The 20326-nt window shown below is 41.7% G+C and overlaps 2 long non-coding RNA genes across 3 annotated transcripts; one reads left to right on the top strand and one right to left on the bottom strand.

The window, feature by feature from the left end:
• The first annotated feature begins 12644 nt into the window (after positions 1-12644).
• On the top strand, positions 12645-15367 carry LOC128436426 (uncharacterized). Of its 2 annotated transcripts, XR_008338068.1 has the most exons (5): positions 12645-12740; positions 13149-13331; positions 13951-14037; positions 14165-14855; positions 15092-15367. It is a non-coding gene; the product is annotated as an uncharacterized LOC128436426 (long non-coding RNA). The 2 variants fall into 2 exon arrangements; XR_008338067.1 differs by having other exon boundaries at positions 13951-14855.
• A 1400-nt stretch (positions 15368-16767) lies between these two features.
• On the bottom strand, positions 16768-19493 carry LOC128436427 (uncharacterized). Its single transcript, XR_008338069.1, has 5 exons — positions 19396-19493; positions 18804-18986; positions 18098-18184; positions 17280-17426; positions 16768-17043 (listed from the first exon to the last, which is right to left on the bottom strand). It is a non-coding gene; the product is annotated as an uncharacterized LOC128436427 (long non-coding RNA).
• Positions 19494-20326: the final 833 nt, after the last annotated feature.

Raw genomic sequence — 20326 nt, 5'->3', positions numbered from 1 at the left:
ATGGACAACAAAACCAGTATTAGTATTTCAGTAGCTGCATTTCATTTACCGTAATCATTCAGTATACGTTGTTCAGAATATCACATCAACACAGGGAACCAAGGTTTTGGTAAAGAGGAGTTTAATTTATAGGAACTGACTGTCATCATGCTGCTATTACCTTAAATTACATTGTACAGTATTTGGGATTATGTTGAATTTTATTTAAAACAATAATAAACAGACAAGTTAATTTACATGACAATTGTTTACAGTGCGGAAGTTACACTGTAACAGACTGCGTCACACTCGCGCTGTGGGTTTTACGCGGTGTCCTCGCCGCCGGTCTACGGGGAGTATAAAGCGAGCGCACGGACGGAAGTTGCATCCGCGCAGGACATCAGCTCCTGTGGGAACACACGAGCAAAGCGGAAGCGCATTGCTCCGCGCCCGTCAGCCCGTGATTCTGCTTTCTCCGCTGGTTGTGTATGCTCCGTTCAATGAAGGGGTTCGGGGTAAATGATGATGATCTTCATAGCATTTAATCATGTTCGGGGAAACACTCGGGGATATTGAAACTCCAGGAGAACCGCAGGGAACTCTAAAGTACGGGACACATATTTTAACATTTAAATATAATATGTCATTAATATCGTTTAAAATCATTTCCCAGTGTGTTTCCCCGAACTATGCCCCGAAACCATCGGTGCCGAACGCGATCGCAGCCGAAGTGAACAGCGCCACTGAGTTACATGGGGGCGGGCGTGAATGTTACGGGGTCAATTCTGAATAAAGTTTTATAGTTTTGGCAGTATTATTTTCCCCGTTCTGCTGATGTTTTAATTTACCTGACAGGACGGTGATTCCTATAGGCTGCGGGAAGTCGGCGCAGTCTATTTAGGGACACCGTAGCTCTTCCCTTCTCCCCCTCTCTTATTGTGTCTGTGACATTAAGTTAAGTTGTCTTTTCCTGTTTTAGTAATTGTTCTCAAGACAATAAGGACGGGGTGGGTCCCTGCTTTATTTGAATGAATTAAAGGTCTGACATAATGATGTGTTTAATGTTTGTAAATGTTTTTGAAACATTTTGATAAACTGGTTCAAATTGTATGACCTAAATACAACATGTTTGTTTCTGTTGAGTTGTGTTGCACTATTGCTGCAGCTACCGTTGCATTCGGAGGAAAGAATAAATGATGGCGTTATCTTTAGCCGTTGTTGGCGTATTTATTAACAGGCTGCTGACACATCAGTCTCACGGTCAGAGCTACTTTAACTGACACACTAACATATAGCAGGTTGGCTCTTATAGCCTGTACCTTGGCGCCATCCTGTGGCGTAACCATATATACATATTACAATACAGCATTACATATACATCTGAGTACATAATGAATATATCTCAACACCCCCACTTGTACTCAGGTTGCTATACTTCAAGCAAAAGAAACACAGGAAAACAGAATGAATGTGAACCTCTGTCATACACATATCAATCTCCAAAAAGAGCATTTGCAAACTTCTTCAGTTTCAACTTATTTACAGGTTTGGTCATTACATCAGCAACCATGTCATCAGTAGAACAATACATCAAAATCACCCTTCCCTCAATCACAGTTGACCTGATAAAGTGGTACTTTATGTCAAAGTGTTTACACCTCTGTCTGTGTACAGGGTTTTTGGCAAGAGCTATTGTCCCCTGATTGTCCTCATGTACAATAGTTTGTGTGTAATTGTAGTTATCTATACCCCCTAGTAACTGCTCCAGGTATAGACACTCCTGTATGGTTGAAGCCAGTGCCATATATTCTGCCTCGCAGGTTGATAGCGCAACTGTGGGTTGTTTTCTAGTCTTCCACGAGACTAGAGAGCTGTTCTGACTAAGACTGACAGAGTATCCTGTGGTACTGCGTCTGTCACTTGTATCAGCCGCCCAGTCAGCATCACTGTAGGCTTGTATACCTAGCTCCTCACTGTCGTTTCTCTTAAAGCTTAACCCTTTCTCTGCAGTGCCTTTGAGATACCTTAAAACATGCTTCACAGTGACCCACTGCTCCTCTGTAGGCTCAGCAAAATACTGTGATAATCTGCTCACCACAAAACTTAAATCCGGTCTGGTACAAGTAGTCAAGTATATAAGACTACCAACAGCCTCCCTGTACATCCTGACATCTTCCATCTTTACTGCATCTTCAGTATACTCTAGCTTCTGCTCACAGGGTGTTTCTCTGGTCCTACAATCTTGCATATTAAAACGCTGTAGTATCTTGTTAGTGTATCTTTCCTGTGACATCTTTACACATCCATCTGATTGACTGAAATCAATACCCAGAAAATGTTTGAGTTTGCCTAAATCTTTCATCTTAAACTTTTCTGCGAGCATCTCTTTCACCTTTTTCAGTCTTTCTTCATTGCTTGCTGCAATGATCAAGTCATCGACCCATGTGATTATGATCACCTTCCCTTCATTTGACTCTTTGGCATAAACACAGTGGTCGGCTGGGTTTTGTAATATTATGTTTTTTTTAAACCATTTCATTTATATTGCTGCCTCAACGTGATGCTGACACGGACACGTTAACTCGGGATGGGTTTTTGTAGGATTTTTATTTCAGCGAGACCTTCAGTAGATCACCACACTTCACTCACAAGCGCTTTGTGAAAATGACGAATCTGCCACCGGCTCTGCAAATGACCCTCAACATCTGGAAAAAGGTAAAGAAATCGCCAATGTCAGGCCATGTGTGTTCTGTTATTGTCCGGAGACTCCGCCCTCTGTTGCTTCCCGCTCTTTTTGTCCCTCACCTGTTCCCGGTCATCAACCTGATTGTTTGCCTGATTTGTTCACCTGTGTCTTGTCTTTGTTCCCCCTTCTATTTAAGCCCAGTCTTCCTGTTGTCCCCTGTCGGATTGTATCGTTTGTTTGTGAGAATCTATGTAAAGATTCTGCCGTGTTTGAACCTTGTTTTACCTGGTATGGTACTAGACTCAGATTTTTGATCCTCTCTGTTTTTCCCTTTTGGAATTCTGTTTTTGAATTGGACTCTCTGTTTTTTGCACTTGTGTTTTTTGCCTTTTTGGATCCTTGTTTTTTCTATTTTTGGTAATAAATAAGTATTTTTTTGCATCTTGGTCTGCGATTTAGTCCTTACTCTGAGAAAGGAGAGGCACTGTCTAACGCCGAGTTTACCCCGGGGCGTGGAAGCGCAGTGCAGCGCCAAGGAAATCAAGCGCCTCCTATCCACCCCCTGTTAAACCTTTGTGCGGTGCACATCGGATGCGCTGCGCCGCGCTGCTTCACTCGCGCCCTGAACCAATGGTTTCGGCGTAGAGTCTATTTTTTTCACTCGCCGCGAGCGTAACGCGCCAAGAAACAAACTGAAAATGATTTTAAACGATCTGTTGTCCTAGAGTTTTAATTTCCCCAATTTTCCCAATCACATAATTAAATTCCCCCCTGCCCATCCACTACAGCTACACAAGCAGTCATATGGATACAAATAGAGGGGGGGGCTATGAGACCATCATCATATACCCCCAAACGAGTACATTGAACGGGTTACATTCAACAGCAAGCGGAGAAAGCAGAATCGCGGGCTGACCGTCGCTGAGAAATGCACATCCGGTGTGAACAGCCGGCGCCGCACTTTACCTAAAAACGATGAAATGAACTGAACTATGAAGTAGTTCAGATTTTGAATGGTGAACTATGAACGTGAACTATTCATGTTTACTTGTATGAACTGAACTTTGAACTAGTTCATGAGAGGTGTGAACGTGCACAACACTGTTCAAATCGTAATTCACGTCGGCAGCAACGACTCCCGGCTTCGCATGTCGGAGGTCACTAAAGTTAATGTTGAGTCGGTGTGTGCTTTTGCAAAAACGATGTCGGACACAGTAATTTTCTCTGGCCCTCTACCTAACACAACAGGTGATGACATGTTGTCTTTTGACCTCTGGCTGTCGAGGTGTCCTGTAAACGGTGTGGGCTTTGTAGATGACTGGCAAACTTTTTGGAGGAAACCTGGACTTGTTAGGAGAGACGGCGTTCATCCCACTTGGGATGGAGCAGCTCTCTTATCTAGGAATATTACTCAGTCTATTACATGACAACCCAGAGTTGGGACCAGGAAGCAGAGCTGCAGTGCTAAAAACTTCTCTGCGCTCCCTCTGGGACAGTCACACAACCCCATAGAGATTGTGTCTGTCCACCGTCCGAATCCACACAATAATCTAATACAAATTAACACAACCTCTGAAACATCACAGGAAACCAAGACTTTGAAATGTGGTCTTTTAAACATTAGATCACTGTCATCAAAGGCTATTTTAGTTAATGAACTAGTCTCAGACTACAACATAGATGTATTATCCCTCACTGAGACGTGGCTGCATCCTGATGAATATGTCAGTCTAAATGAATCTACTCCCTCCAGTCATATAAATTCACAGGTTCCCAGAGAATTCGGACGAGGAGGTGGAGTTGCTGCTATTTTTAACCCCAGTCTATCAATTAATCCTAAACTAAACTATAACTCATTTGAATGTCTTGTTCTTCCACGCCAATCCAGGAAACACCAACAGCCAATCATATTTGCTGTAGTTTACCGTGCTCCGGGGGCTTAAACTGAATTATTTACGGAATTCCCCGAGTTTTTTTCAAACCTAGTCCGAAAGACCTATAACATAATTATTGTTGGTGACTTTAATATTCATGTTGACAATAATAAAGATAGCCTTAGTGTAGCATTAATTTCGATACTAGATTCAATTGGTTTCAGTCAGTGTGTACACCAACCTACTCATTGTTGTAACCACACACTTGACCTTGTATTATCATACGGTGTCGGAATTGAACATTTAACAGTACTCTGATCACCCAGGATCAGTTTACCAAAAATAATCTCAGGTTCTAAACCAACAACCTGTATCTTAGACGACATTGCCCTTGCTTTCAATGAAACAGTCAGGAACTGGTGTGTGATCTTCGATCCTGATTTGTCCTTTAATTCTCACCTACAACTAATTTCTAGGACCGCCTTTTTCCACTTGCGTAATATCTAAAAAATCAGACATGTACTTCGCAAAAAGATGCAGAAAAACTAGTCCACGCCTTTGTTACATCCAGACTGGACTATTGTAATTCATAACTATCATGCTCCAGCAGTAAGTCGTTAAAAAATCTGCAGCTTGTCCAAAATGTTCTTCAATGATACTGAAACAACCCTTAAGTTATTTATCTTTGAATACATGTAAATGTATATTTGTGTCCCCTTTAGGAGTAAGAGGAGGTATCCACCCCTTTAACATATCAATATTTAATGGAATCATATTTAGTGGCTTGTGTTTATATACACGGTATATGCATATAGATCTATATATCTATATATATATCCCCTGATGCTGTCAGAACACATGAACCTGCTGAATGTTGCATCAGTAAAGATACAGACACTGATGCACATGTTTTTATCTCATTACACCAGGATCACTGGTCTTATTATAAAATCTGTACAACAGAGAACTTCTGTCTCACGTTTCTTCTTTATTCTATTCTACTTGTTTTCATGTTCATATACAGTTCTTCCGCCATCTGCAGGCAGACGTCACCACTGACTCTGATTCTTTCAGTTCATGAGGAGTTTGTTTTCAATGTGTTTCTCTATAATTTGTTTAAGTCTTGACATTTTAAGTAAAAAGCCTTGATATTATGTATATTAGGATTTGGCTCTATTTGTAACCGGTCTATCCTTTGTGGTCTACCTGCGTTGTGTGTCAGTTTGTGAAGTAGAAGACCGGGACAGGACTTGTATCACTACTGAATTTGTCTGTTATGTTGAAGCCACAGTTCATGTGATTGAACCGTTTTTTTATTTAACACAAGTACTGAGTACATTGTACAAAGACCTTTTCCTTATAAATCAAACACGACACTTTGGTGAATTAAGGTTTTCAGTCATCAAATGTTGTCTTAGACACATAATGAGATTATTGACTCATATCTTAACAATCAATGATTGATTGGATTCAAACCAAAATGTAAAAGCCCTGTGATTAGTTTCAAATTACAACAAAACATTCATCAAAGTGTTCTTGTGTGATTACAATACTGTGCGTGTTGCTGCTGGGACTTTCTATATCATATCTGCCAGTCGTGCACATTACAACAGAATTTACTGATGCAACATTCAGCAGGTTCTTGTGTTCTGACAGCATCAGGGAATATATATACATATAGATATATAGATCTATATGCATATACTGTGTGTATATACACACAAGCCACTAAATATGATTTTATTAAATATTGAAATTGAAAATCGTTATTTGTATATCCCATATTCACAAATCACAATTTGTCTCATAGGGCTTCAACATGGTCTGACATCCTCTGTCCTTAACCATCAGCAAGAGTAAGGAAAAACTACTAAAACCCTTTTACAGGGTAAAAATACGTAGAAACCTCAGAGAGAGCCACATGTGAGGGATCCCTCTCCCAGGACTGACAGAAGGGCAATAGATGTCAAGTGTACGAAAACATCATCAAGATTAAAGTTTTTAGCAGCATTAGTGAGGGTAAACATTTTGAAGGATAACTTCAAAACTATATGTCAAGCAGTCCTGCTGCAACTAAATGCTTCCTAGTTTAGAACATAGGACAAGTAACGTTCTGCCGCACTAATTAGCTCTAACTATAAGCTTTATCAAATAGGAAGGTTTTAAGCCTACTTTTAAACATACAGATGGTGTCTGCTTCCCGAACTGAAAGTGGTAGATTATTCCACAGCAGAGGGGCTTGATGGCTGAAAGCTCTGGCTCCTACTCTACTCTTTAAAACATAGTCAAATGAAGCAGCAGTTTACAGGGTGAAGGAGTGGGGAATATTAAATTAAATAATATGAATATATGTGAAGTAAGTGTATTTGTATGAGTGGGGGAGCAGAATGTATATGGTGACTGTTCAGAGGGTCAGTGTTGATTGTTCAGAAGCCTAATGGCCTGGAGGAAGAAGCTGTTTGTGTGTCTGGTAGTCCGTGCTCGGATGCTCCGGTAACGTCTGCCAGACAGCAGCAGTGTGAGAAGTCCACAGCCTGTGTGGCTCTGGTCCTTGATGATCTTCATTGCTCTTCTCAGGCATCTTGTGCTGTAGATGCCTTGCACGGAAGGGAGATGGCAGCCGATGATACCAGGTCAGGTCATCTGTGATGAACACACCGAGGAGCTCACCACCTGGGGTCTGCTCGTCAGGAAGTCCAAGATCCAGTTACACAGGGGGGTTTTAAGACCCAGGCTCCTGAGCTTGGGGACGAGCTTGGCAGGCACAATTGTGTTGAATGCGGAGCTGTAGTCCACGAACATGATCCTCACATATGTGTTGGCCTTCTTCAGGTGGGAGAGGGTGGTGTGTGTTGTCGGGGCGATGGCATCGTCCGTGGATCGGTTTGGGCGGTGAGCAGATGTGGCTTTTGACCAGCCGCTCGAAGCACTTCATGATGGTGGAGGTCAGTGCTACAGGGCGGTAGTCGTTTAAGCAGGTGATGGATGATTTCTTAGGTATGGGGATGATGGTGGCCTGCTTGAAGCAGGAGGGGACTGTCGAGAGATTTAGGGAGAGGTTGAATATGGAGGTGAAGACCTCCGTTAGCTGGTAATAGAGCAGTAATGCTGGTTATGATTTATGACTTTTAATCATAATACTTAATTAGGTGGATTTTATGCTCGCCACAATAGAGCCACCTCCTCGTGTCATAACTAAACTGCAAATTATATTATTTCTATGGTCAGAATCTTGGTCATGTCATTTATTTGTATCAATATATACATTTATTTAGTCAATAAAGTAACATTTTAGTTTTGAGAGCTCAAGATGATCTCTAAACTTATTTTGAGACTGACCAGTGATCCAAAACTCAAAGACGAATCATTTAGAAAATAAACAGACATTAAGAGGAGATCAGGAATTCTTCACTTTTCAATATTCTAACGAAATGCTTGATTGATAATTTAATCAACAAGCTTTTGCTTCTGGATTTTCTAAATGATTATTTTGTCTCCCAAGCCAGCAGTTCAGAGCAAGCTGGAAAGAAAACAAAAGATCACAGACAATTCATCTACACATGTAAAAGATAAGACTGGCAAATTAAAAAATATTAATATCTGACATGGGAAAAATTGTATTTCACATTAGTGAGTCATGAAATTGGATTTTATTCTGAAAGCATCATCAGTCAGAAACTTCAACAGTGGTCAAAATCAGTTTTGGATTTTCCTTCTTTTGGCCACTAGGGGGTAGGCATGTTCCATCATAATCTGGTAATTTTGTGAAAAGGAGTTTCCAACAGAACCCTCTATTCCTCTCTTTTCTTTTTCTGTTCAGTGCTTTTTGAACATGAGAAAACTTTCACAGGTGGGTGTTGGATTACAGAAACTGTATTTTAGAAATGTTTAACACTTTACTCTCTCCTTTTGGTCATTTGACCTATCTATCAGATTCTAAATCTTAGAATAAGATATATTAAAAAATAAAGTTTCCTTCACAGTGTTTTTCTTCTATACATTGTAATTATTCTGTCTAACTTCAGTACATTTGACCTCCAGTCGCTGCAGCAGTCACATGTATTGATCTGGACCTCAGATATATCTTATCTCCACAGAGCTGCAGCTGTGATCAGTCCCTTCAAACAAACACACTTTAAACAGCCTGATTGGCCTCTGCTCAATAAAACCCTGTGTGTGAAACCTGTGGAGCAAGTGGACTTTCCCTTTCAAACACGAGTCTGAATTTTGATGGGTTGACAGGGACAATTTATATAATTTACGAGACTTAGCCTGGAATAACTGAAATATCACCTGTTTAAATAAAGCAGAGACAAAATGCAGACATTAATGTAAATCATCTCTGAAATGCCAAAAGAGACAAGTGGTGATCCGACAGAGGGATAGAGAATTGAAAAATAAGATGACAACTGCAACAAGCATGTAAACTAGATTCAAACTGGCAAAATAAGATGAAAGCACAGCTTCTATGAGAGAGCCACTGCTTTCCCCCTCACTGTAGAGACTGAATCAAAGCAGCCTTAGACAAATCCTCCTTCTGTCTGTAGGCCCAAGTGCTTTGTGTTCTATTAAAGCCCATGGAAATCTACACTCTGTACGTTGTTTGATGTTGCCAACTTGTCATCTCTGTATCTCCGCAGACTTCACACATGGGCTGTTTTCTATATATAAAACTCTGTCCGAGTTGTTTCCTCTTTACCTGTGTACATACATGTATATGTAAGGGGGGGGGGGGGGGGGTGTACCACCACTCGAGGGCTGGTGATAAGATAACTGGAAAGTTTTCACATTACAACGTGATCATATTTCACGTTATGATGATCCGTAACACGTTAATTATGCTCAGAAGATTGCATGTGTGTTGTGTATGTTTTGTATGACCGCTGTATGTGTGTGTTCGTATTCTGTCTGTTGTAACAATGTGTTACTGCCTTCTTGGCCACATCTGTCTTGTGAGAGATTTAACTCAATGAGATCTTTACCTGGTTACAGAATGTCCATGGAGTTAACTATTCTAATGTTCAAAGTTTTTTTCATAAACCAAACTAATGATGCTCTGCCATGGCAGCACATTCAAGTTACTTTAGTTCATCGTAACACTTACAAGCCTTCTTTTGTAAAAGCTTCTCATTAATTAAGTCTAATTGGCTCCTGTATATCAAACATGTTTTTTTTTTTTTGTTTTTTTTTTACTGAATTCTCATTTAGATTTGATGTTCAGTTCAGGAAGTACTTTTGTCAAATGTTGTCCCAGAAATTCTCCAGTCATCTGTGCTTATCATTGATTATTGGGAAAAGGGGAAATGTATAAGTTGTATTTCCCACATGTGTTTTAATTGAAATGTGAGGGCAGCTGCATGCAAGACATTAAAACACCCAAATAAAATTTAAAACATTTTATTCATTAGTCGACAACATATTATAAACCCCTAACAGAGTAAAGACTTGTTCAGGGCATGATGTCACCCAGTGTACATTATACAGAGTAGGAGCAGGGGTTGCAGTAGGGGGTTTCTGTCCATTTACAAATATCTCTGTATAAGTTTTATAAGTGTATGAGTTGTATTTCCCACATGAGTTTTCATTAAAAACTTAGTGGGGGTGGAGCCTGCCCTCTTCCGTGCATCCACTGTGTCCTTCAACAAAAGGGAGAGCCTTGGTGCCCTCTTCCCTTCCTCTGCGATGAACCTCAGCTGGTTATAGTAGGAGTCCAGAGACGTGACCACCTCCAGGTCCTGCTAGATGAGCTGGAGGAGCTCACAGAGGCTCTCCAGAGATGGCCCGTCTCCGTTCTGCAGCAGCCTCCTGATGCAGCAGTACATGGCTTTCTCCTCCAGAACCTTTGAGAGGAACAGCTCCCCAATAAACTTGATGCTATTGAGGAGGCGTCCGGAAGGTTTTGCGTTGAGTTGCTCTTCCCTCAGCCGGTCGATGACCCTCACGTCCCTGACTGGCTCCAGGCAGGACCCACTCTTCCGATAAATGCCCTCCCTTTCAAAGTTCTTCCTGAACTCTGCCTGGCAGTGTTTGACCAGCAGAGACCTGAAGGAGACGCTGGCTGACCAGTCGGACAAGGATTGGACCTCCACCTGAAGAGGAGAAAACCATAAGGAAATATTAACATTAATGCTACTCACATACATACATAGTGATCAGTGTGTTCTGATTTGAGGATTAAATCAGCACACAAATGAATGAAAATAAGTGAACTCATTATTTGAATAAGACAACATGGGTCAAAAGTGACCCCACTCAGTATTTATTATTTATATCTTTGCAGTAAATTATTTCCGTCATTTAGTATTTCAGGTATTTTTCAAATAACTGTTTTTTTCACTTCCCTTCTAATTCACAACATGGGTCAAAAATGTTGTATTGTAAAATACATTCTTATTAAGTCTTATTTACAATCTATTACTAGTGAGAAAGATAATTTATAATTTACCCAAGGGGTTTGCATAGCTTGTTTATCAAAAGGCTAAATTAAGGTTACAACCTGCATACAAAAGATAAGCTGTCCAACTAATTAAGAAACAGGATAAAGTAGCTTCCAGCGCAACATGGCGCCGTACTAACGGGTGCCTGTCGTAGCAGCTCCTGGTACTACTGTCGGTTTTTTTGTGTTTTTATAACGTTTGCGATTTGTTTTTTATATTTATTTTTGCACTGCTCTGTGCATCTCCGTCCCGCACAATGACGAGATGCTTTTGAAATTTATTGGACACTTTTTATAACTTTTAACCGCACTTCGGTCTCTTCGGATCACTGGGAGAATGCCTGCAACACACGCCGGCATTGTTTACACCCGCGACCAGCTGATCGCCCTGAGGCACACTACCCTCTTGGCCGGAGAGAGACCCACCATCCCGGAGGAACTAAAGAGGAGACGGCGGGGCTGCAGAGCGGGGCTTAAACGGAGGAAGGAGAAGAGGAAGTTTAAGCCCTTCATCCCTGCAGTAATCACTGGAAACGTTAGGTCGCTGGCAAATAAAGTGGACGAACTGGAAGCGCTCATCAGGACACAGAGGGAGTACAGGGAGTCCAGTATTGTGTGTCTCACGGAAACGTGGTTGCACGAGCAGATACCGGACTCCAACGTCACCATTCCTGGCTTCCAGACGGTTCGAGCCGACAGAGACACCATCGCGACCGGCAAGAAGAAAGGAGGGGGACTCGCCGTGCTCGTGAACAACAGGTGGTGTCACCCCGGGCACGTCACCGTTAAACATCGTGTCTGCAGCCCGGACATCGAGCTCGTCGCCGTCGGACTTCGTCCATATTATTTGCCGAGGGAGTTTACCAGTGTTTTCGCCATCAATGTTTACATTCCTCCATCTGGGAACGCAGAAGCAGCGTGTGACGTCATCCACACTGTGACTGCAGGATTACCAACCCAGTCTCATCAGAAAACGTTCAATGGCAACGTTGGTCCACTTGGAACAACGTTACCATCTCACAATCTGGCCTCTCAGATTGTGAGATGGTAACATTTAGTCCTCCCATTGTTTTGCATTGGCGTGTTCTCACGTCACGTGACTCTCAAGCTCCCGTATGCGGAGAGGAAAACATGGCGGAGATTCCTTGTTTTTTCAGATAAAAATATAATTTTGTAACTTAGTTTGGGCATAAAAATACATTCTGACACCATTTCTAGCGAGAAATGTGCTCTTTGCTTCCACAGTCTTCAGCCAGTTCGTGCTTATGATAAATATTTTAATAGTTATCACGCATGTGTTTATCGTTGCTATGACGGTTGCCATGCCACCACGGTGCAGCGTGGTGTTTAAATCACAGTCCCTGCGTGGTGTCCTTCAGTGATCGTGAATGTTATTCATGTTATATAATAGTAATATTTGAGGCTAGATAACATCTCTAATGAGAAGGAACCTGCGAGTCTGTTCATACCGAGGCCGGCCCGAGTGCGCGAGCCGAGCGGCCCGAGCGGCCCGAGTGCGCGAGCCGAGCGGCCCGAGTGCGCGAGCGGCGCGAGCCGAGCGGCCCGAGTGCGCGAGCCGAGTGGCCCGAGCGGCCCGAGTGCGCGAGCCGAGCGGCCCGAGTGCGCGAGCGGCCCGAGTGCGCGAGCGGACATGACGTGTGGCTGTCGTAAAAACCCTATTTGTAAACAACCAGCCCTTTAACTCGGGGCTGCGTCATAAACACGGCGCGCTTGGAAGACCACGATGTCATCTTCCTTCTGTCAGGTAAGTAGTTTATTGTTTTTAAAGATCGTTACGATCTAGGTTTACAGTCCGAGTGCGGAGAGAGTCCGTCAATCCACACTATGGATGCTGTTCATCAGCTAATACGCCATTGTTAGCCACATGCTTCAGCCCACGGTAGCCTGTGCTACCTGGGAGGTGAATACATTGTTGTTGAAACCAGTTCAAGACGCTTAGCTCATCATTGAGGGACGCTACAATATAAATATAAACATGAATTTGATTTATGAATGCTTTAGATTAATAAGGAGTGTATTTCTCTACTATTACTCCACAATATCAGGTCAATTTGGTTTAATGTATAGTATGCACTATGACAATAATGTTTCCATGTTATGGAGTTGCGATTCATTTTATAAAACAATTGCTATGTTCTGTTTTTTAATCAAGGAGGATCCCAGTGAAGCTACAGGAGTTTCATTAACGTCAACAACTTGGACCAAACAGTTTGTTTTGCTTGATGAAGAGCAGGAAGGGCAGCCTGGAGAGAAAGAGAAGCCGGGTTGAGCCCACTACCATCATCCATGTACCACGAGGAAGATGAGGGAGAGAAATGATCCTACCATTAAAGAGGTACTTTTAAGTTACATACCAGAAACACCATTTTATATAATGTGCTAAATATACATTTTATTACATCCCCAAAGTACGCTTGCTGAAATACAAGTTAATATCACACTGAAAGAATTTTGATCAATCATGCTTCCCTGCTGTGATTGTTTAACTAGGAAAACAACTTTTTCCACAGGAAGGCAAGTAAATTTAAGGAATACATGTGCAAAGTTTTCCTCTGTTATGTATAATGATGACCCCCATCAAACATAATGTTAGCAATATTTACACCTTTTAATTTATTCTGTTTATTTCTGTCTACATGTGTGAATTTGCCTTCATTAGTTTCAGAAAAGAGCGATGATGTATCGGTCAGTGGGCGGCAGCACGAGACTCCGCAAACTAGTCTGTAAGCAAAGCAGACGAAGGCATCGAGGTTGCGGCCTGCCATCATTGTTATTTTTGCTTAAGGGACTGAATATGTTTCATGCAGGAATATTAGCATTTCCCTTATATCTACCAAAACTGCTTGTTTCCCAGACTGCAGTTTTGTTTTGATCCGATGTGGTGTGCAAATACAACCGTATCTGCAATGGGTTGTGGGGCATTAACATTTGTAACTCTAATTTTGTTTTGACAGACTGTGAAAAGAACGTTGAGAACATCACCACTCTACAGGAAGACACAGTCCAGTAATGGGTGTCAGAAGTTCAGTAGTGAACGACAGGTACTGTGGAAAAATGTGTGTCATTGTTGTACAATGTCCTTTGACTCTGTTTACACAAGGTTAACACAAAAAGGTTTGATTGTAAACTGATATTGGTATGAATTCATGTTATTCTCCTCTTCACAAGAAACAAACAATCCAAATTACCTGCAGAACGCCCTTGATGGACGCTTCAGATGCATCGTCAGACTGGCCAGACAGCAAGATGCCAACTTTAATGCCAATTTATTTGTGTAACATTCTGTGACCAAATGTATAGATAACTTTTTGTAGATTGTAAAAAAGATAACCCATTTATTAAAAAAAAACTACACTAGAATTACCGCACTGCGTTGTATGACTCCGCTAACCAGTGCAGTGTCCGTCTACATATTTCTACATATTTTCTCTCATATAAATGACACTGTGTCTCTTGACAACTGAAACCATAAGATGAGGTCAGTGTGGCCTTGACCTTTTGACTTTAACACAAATACACAGTTAGACAATCCGAAAACATACAGTTATGCCAAAATATATTTTGTTTCACATTCTAGATGGCATAAGCAGAGACATCAACTCAGGAAAAATATTTCTGTAGAAAAGAAAGCCCTGTACGTGTGTACGTATGTATACATACACACGTACAAACGCACTATTGAGACGTTTTGTTTTTTATCATATATTCTCAGGAAGGACTGATGCATTTACTGAGACGGGACGTGAGGGCCTACTCTGCGTGCTCAGAGTTCAAGCCCAGCAGGCTGCAGCGGTCCTGACATATTCCGGAACAGCAGCACAGTCTTTGGATGACTCCTCTGAAGATGAAACATGGCGAGGTACTTCTCCACTGATGAAGAACTGTGAGGGCTGTGATTAGCTACACTCTCTTGCTACAAGGCTACTCTTGCTACTCCCTGGCAGCCTTAGGAAGGCATTAGCTTGCTGTTGGGTAGCTGTTAGCTTCAGCATTTTTAGTTTTTAGCGGCCTGTGTGACGTTTATGTTTAAAACCAAAAAATCAGAGGGAACCATCTTCATAATTTAACACTATGGTTTGTTTGTGTGTCCTTCAGTTCTTCTCAAGAGAAGCAGTACAGGTGTGCCTCAGCTCCACGGTCCCTCCTGCAGCCTCCGCTCCTGATGCTAACCTCATGTCTCCATCACACCAAGCAGCAGACCTGGATTGACAGACCTTTCTCCAGAGCTGCCCCCTCCCTCTGAAACCCCCCTCTCCAAAACACTATTTGTGTAGTTTTTAAAGTATTTTTTGCATGAGAATTGTTGATCATAACATTTCCAGCAGATGCCTTAATGTAATGTTTGTGCACAATAAATGACATTGATCATAACATATTGCTATTTCCTTGCACTTCTACACCATGATATTGGCAGATAAGATGCTGATTACATTAAAGCAGTGAATGCTCTTCTTTAAGCAACATAAACACACAATGATCCAATGGATCGGAAGTAGAATGGGCACATTACATTCTGTAGAGAATGCCTCAGTAATTGAAGTCAGAAAATAACTTTCTTTATCTGAGGTTCCAGTCATTTATAGTCACAGCAAAGCACACAGGTCTGGTTGTCTAGGGACACCCATATCATATTGTTTAAGATGTGTAACATCAAGTTTGTGTATCAGTGCAAAATACATACCGTCATTAGTCAAGAGTTCACCCTCTTGTTTACACTAAATTTAGGTGACCCAGATGTTTCACAATGCAATCTGATAAGGTCTTATGAGAAACATTCTTAACATTAAAGAAATCAACACAGAGGATAGCAATAGATGTTTGACTCAAATCAGTAGCTGGTAATCAGCAGCCTGACTTTTTCAAACACATTAATACCACAATGAATGAGGCAGGGATTATCTATCAGAAATCAACTATATCGTCACATTAGGTTTCTCTTGAGCTCATTGGAATTACCTTCACATTCCACTCACTGTCACCTGAACCATACTGTTGTTTCTGTATCTACAGTGACTTTTAGGAAAACATGTATAAAGCAATGTATAAACAATAATACATCTTATTTATATAGAGCTTTTCAAGAAGTGCAAGTACTTAACTGAGGGACAGCTTATACAAACAATATATATGTCTTAAATCCATGTGATGGAACAGCCTCTCACTTGGATGTAAACCAATTTTAAAACACATTTACTTATACTGGAGATCTTTTAAATTAATGTCCCAGAAATGATTTCTGATGGAAAACCCCTGCCTCATTCATTGTAGTATTAATGTGTTTGAATAAGTCAGGCCGCTGATTATCAGCTACGGATTGAAGTCAAACATCTACTGCTATCCTCTGTGTTGATTTCTTTAATGTTAAGAATGTTTCTCATAAGACCTTATCAGATTGCATTGTGAAACATCTGGGTCACCTAAATTTAGTGTAAACAAGAGGGTGAACTCTTGACTAATGACGGTATGTATTTTGCACTGATACACAAACTTGATGTTACACATCTTAAACAATATGATATGGGTGTCCCTAGACAACCAGACCTGTGTGCTTTGCTGTGACTATAAATTACTGGAACCTCAGATAAAGAAAGTTATTTTCTGACTTCAATTACTGAGGCATTCTCTACAGAATGTAATGTGCCCATTCTACTTCAGATTCATTGGATCATTGTGTGTTTATGTTGCTTAAAGAAGAGCATTCACTGCTTTAATGTAATCAGCATCTTATCTGACAATATCATGGTGTAGAAGTGCAAGGAAATAGCAATATGTTATGATCAATGTCATTTATTGTGCACAAACATTACATTAAGGCATCTGCTGGAAATGTTATGATCAACAATTCTCATGCAAAAAATACTTTAAAAACTACACAAATAGTGTTTTGGAGAGGGGGGTTTCAGAGGGAGGGGGCAGCTCTGGAGAAAGGTCTGTCAATCCAGGTCTGCTGCTTGGTGTGATGGAGACATGAGGTTAGCATCAGGAGCGGAGGTTGCAGGAGGGACCGTGGAGCTGAGGCACACCTGTACTGCTTCTCTTGAGAAGAACTGAAGGACACACAAACAAACCATAGTGTTTCATTATGAAGATGGTTCCCTCTGATTTTTTGGTTTTAAACATAAACGTCACACAGGCCGCTAAAAACTAAAAATGCTGAAGCTAACAGCTACCCAACAGCAAGCTAATGCCATCCTAAGGCTGCCAGGGAGTAGCAAGAGTAGCCTTGTAGCAAGAGAGTGTAGCTAATCACAGCCCTCACAGTTCTTCATCAGTGGAGAAGTACCTCGCCATGTTTCATCTTCAGAGGAGTCATCCAAAGACTGTGCTGCTGTTCCGGAATATGTCAGGACCGCTGCAGCCTGCTGGGCTTGAACTCTGAGCACGCAGAGTAGGCCCTCACGTCCCGTCTCAGTAAATGCATCAGTCCTTCCTGAGAATATATGATAAAAAACAAAACGTCTCAATAGTGCGTTTGTACGTGTGTACGTATGTATACGTACACACGTACAGGGCTTTCTTTTCTACAGAAATATTTTTCCTGAGTTGATGTCTCTGCTTATGCCATCTAGAATGTGAAACAAAATATATTTTGGCATAACTGTATGTTTTCGGATTGTCTAACTGTGTATTTGTGTTAAAGTCAAAAGGTCAAGGCCACACTGACCTCATCTTATGGTTTCAGTTGTCAAGAGACACAGTGTCATTTATATGAGAGAAAATATGTAGAAATATGTAGACGGACACTGCACTGGTTAGCGGAGTCATACAACGCAGTGCGGTAATTCTAGTGTAGTTTTTTTTTAATAAATGGGTTATCTTTTTTACAATCTACAAAAAGTTATCTATACATTTGGTCACAGAATGTTACACAAATAAATTGGCATTAAAGTTGGCATCTTGCTGTCTGGCCAGTCTGACGATGCATCTGAAGCGTCCATCAAGGGCGTTCTGCAGGTAATTTGGATTGTTTGTTTCTTGTGAAGAGGAGAATAACATGAATTCATACCAATATCAGTTTACAATCAAACCTTTTTGTGTTAACCTTGTGTAAACAGAGTCAAAGGACATTGTACAACAATGACACACATTTTTCCACAGTACCTGTCGTTCACTACTGAAAAACTGACACCCATTACTGGACTGTGTCTTCCTGTAGAGTGGTGATGTTCTCAACGTTCTTTTCACAGTCTGTTAAAACAAAATTAGAGTTACAAATGTTAATGCCCCACAACCCATTGCAGATACGGTTGTATTTGCACACCACATCGGATCAAAACAAAACTGCAGTCTGTGAAACAAGCAGTTTTGGTAGATATAAGGGAAATGCTAATATTCCTGCATGAAACATATTCAGTCCCTTAAGCAAAAATAACAATGATGGCAGGCCGCAACCTCGATGCCTTCGTCTGCTTTGCTTACAGACTAGTTTGCGGAGTCTCGTGCTGCCGCCCACTGACCGATACATCATCGCTCTTTTCTGAAACTAATGAAGGCAAATTCACACATGTAGACAGAAATAATCAGTATAAATTAAAAGGTGTAAATATTGCTAACATTATGTTTGATGGGGGTCATCATTATACATAACAGAGGAAAACTTTGCACATGTATTCCTTAAATTTACTTGCCTTCCTGTGGAAAAAGTTGTTTTCCCAGTTAAACAATCACAGCAGGGAAGCATGATTGATCAAAATTCTTTCAGTGTGATATTAACTTGTATGTCAGCAAGCGTACTTTGGGGATGTAATAAAATGTATATTTAGCACATTATATAAAATGGTGTTTCTGGTATGTAACTTAAAAGTACCTCTTTAATGGTAGGATCATTTCTCTCCCTCATCTTCCTCGTGGTACGTGGATGATGGTAGTGGGCTCAACCCGGCTTCTCTTTCTCTCCAGGCTGCCCTTCCTGCTCTTCATCAAGCAAAACAAACCGTTCGGTCCAAGTTGTTGACGTTAATGAAACTCCTGTAGCTTCACTGGGATCCTCCTTGATTAAAAAACAGAACATAGCAATTGTTTTATAAAATGAATCGCAACTCCATAACATGGAAACATTATTGTCATAGTGCATACTATACATTAAACCAAATTGACCTGATATTGTGGCGTAATAGTAGAGAAATACACTCCTTATTAATCTAAAGCATTCATAAATCAAATTCATGTTTATATTTATATTGTAGCGTCCCTCAATGATGAGCTAAGCATCTTGAACTGGTTTTCAACAACCATGTATTCACCTCCCAGGTAGCACAGGCTACCGTGGGCTGTAGCATGTGGCTAACAATGGCGTATTAGCTGATGAACAGCGTCCATAGTGTGGATTGACGGACTCTCTCCGCACTCGGACTGTAAACCTAGATCGTAACGATCTTTAAAAACAATAAACTACTTACCTGACAGAAGGAAGATGACATCGTGGTCTTCCAAGCGCTCCGTGTTTATGACGCAGCCCCGAGTTAAAGGGCTGGTTGTTTACAAATAGGGTTTTTACGACAGCCACACGTCATGTCCGCTCGCGCACTCGGGCCGCTCGGCTCGCGCACTCGGGCCGCTCGGCTCGCGCCGCTCGCGCACTCGGGCCGCTCGGGCCGCTCGGCTCGCGCACTCGGGCCGCTCGGCTCGCGCCACTCGCGCACTCGGGCCGCTCGGCTCGCGCCACTCGCGCACTCGGGCGCTTGGGCCGCTCGGCTCGCGCCGCTCGGGCCGCTCGGCTCGCGCACTCGGGCCGGCCTCGGTATGAACAGACTCGCAGGTTCCTTCTCATTAGAGATGTTATCTAGCCTCAAATATTACTATTATATAACATGAATAACATTCACGATCACTGAAGGACACCACGCAGGGACTGTGATTTAAACACCACGCTGCGCCGTGGTGGCATGGCAACCGTCATAGCAACGATAAACACATGCGTTATAACTATTAAAATATTTATCATAAGCACGAACTGGCTGAAGACTGTGGAAGCAAAGAGCACATTTCTCGCTAGAAATGGTGTCAGAATGTATTTTTATGCCCAAACTAAGTTACAAAATTATATTTTTATCTGAAAAAACAAGGAATCTCCGCCATGTTTTCCTCTCCGCGGACGGGAGCTTGAGAGTCACGTGACCTGAGAACACGCCAATGCAAAACAATGGGAGGACTAAATGTTACCATCTCACAATCTGAGAGGCCAGATTGTGAGATGGTAACGTTGTTCCAAGTGGACCAACGTTGCCATTGAACGTTTTCTGATGAGACTGGGTTGGGATTACAGACACAACACCCCGGGGCCTTCATCATCATCACAGGTGACTTTAAACATGCTTCCCTCTCATCCAC

The sequence above is a fragment of the Pleuronectes platessa genome, unplaced genomic scaffold (assembly GCF_947347685.1).
Source record: "Pleuronectes platessa unplaced genomic scaffold, fPlePla1.1 scaffold_25, whole genome shotgun sequence".
In the NCBI taxonomy this organism is placed as follows: domain Eukaryota; kingdom Metazoa; phylum Chordata; class Actinopteri; order Pleuronectiformes; family Pleuronectidae; genus Pleuronectes; species Pleuronectes platessa.
Note: the sequence above shows the minus strand (reverse complement) of the source record. Positions and strands in the feature narration are given on the sequence as shown.